This window comes from Antechinus flavipes, chromosome 5, assembly GCF_016432865.1.
Source record: "Antechinus flavipes isolate AdamAnt ecotype Samford, QLD, Australia chromosome 5, AdamAnt_v2, whole genome shotgun sequence".
Lineage (NCBI taxonomy): Eukaryota > Metazoa > Chordata > Mammalia > Dasyuromorphia > Dasyuridae > Antechinus > Antechinus flavipes.
Genome location: NC_067402.1, coordinates 68,687,257 through 68,688,252, shown reverse-complemented (window position 1 = coordinate 68,688,252; position 996 = coordinate 68,687,257). Strand labels below are relative to the sequence as shown.

Below are 996 nucleotides of genomic sequence, written 5' to 3'. Positions count from 1 at the left end.
GAACAAAATGGGTTTTACCTCCCTCCTGTTGACACTCTGAAACAATCTGACTTCAGAGGTGGGTTTCTAAGCTTTGTGAATCATTAACAAAGGCAAACCTGTCAGCTAAGTCCTTGTTGCAGGTGGGAGGAAACGAGCTGTTCCCCATTTCTGTCATGGACAGGCTAAGGGGGATAAGGTGAAATTGAAGCAGGAGGGAATTAGCATAGTCTCAGAGAGGAGCTGGGGCTGTAAGAGTTATGAGGTGTTCGGGGTTTGAAGTAGAGAGGAAAATGAACAGGTGGTTTGGTTCAATTCTTTTTGCCAGCTAACGCTAGTGATTCTCCCACCTGCCTGGCCTGTCTGTTTCTTGGAAAAGAGAAGAAGGGGAGTAAAGATCCTGAAAAGATTTTCTAGGGAGTATAAAAGCTGACAAAATCTTACCATAAGCATATTTTTTCTTTTTATTTGAATTGGATTGACTCATTTCCCTTTTTTCCTTCCCATCTAGAGAAATACTTTTTTTTTTCCCTAGCTCCAGAAAATAATCGTTCAGTAGCTTGATTGGTATGTCATTGAAAAAGAAAATTAATTTAGGTAGTATTATCATTTTTGTTATATTGGTATGGCATACCCATGAGCAATTAATTAAAATATGGAATGCATCACAAATTTGCATGTCATCCCTGTGCAAGGGCCATGCTAATCTCCATATCATTCCAATTTTAGTATATGATATGCTGCTGAAGTAAGCACCCTAGTGTCAGAAAATCTACATTTGAATTCTGACTCCATTATTTACCATCTAAGTTATTTTGGGCAAGTGATTTTATAGTCCATTCAAAATCAATCCAAAGGAATCCATTAGCTATCTCCTACTTACAGACTTAGTGATAGGCCTTGGGAATATAAGAGCAAAACAAAAACAGTCTTCATCAGGGATGTCCTGGCAAATGTTTAACAATCAGCCCTCTCACAGGGGAAAAAAAGATCAGCAAGACATACTTTAAAATTTAA

At 38.2% G+C, this 996-nt stretch overlaps 1 non-coding gene across 1 annotated transcript; it reads right to left on the bottom strand.

Moving 5' to 3' along the window:
* Window positions 1-628: 628 nt before the first annotated feature.
* On the bottom strand, window positions 629-736 carry LOC127539559 (U6 spliceosomal RNA). The gene has a single exon (XR_007947986.1). It is a non-coding gene; the product is annotated as a U6 spliceosomal RNA (small nuclear RNA).
* Between the last annotated feature and the right edge of the window lie 260 nt (window positions 737-996).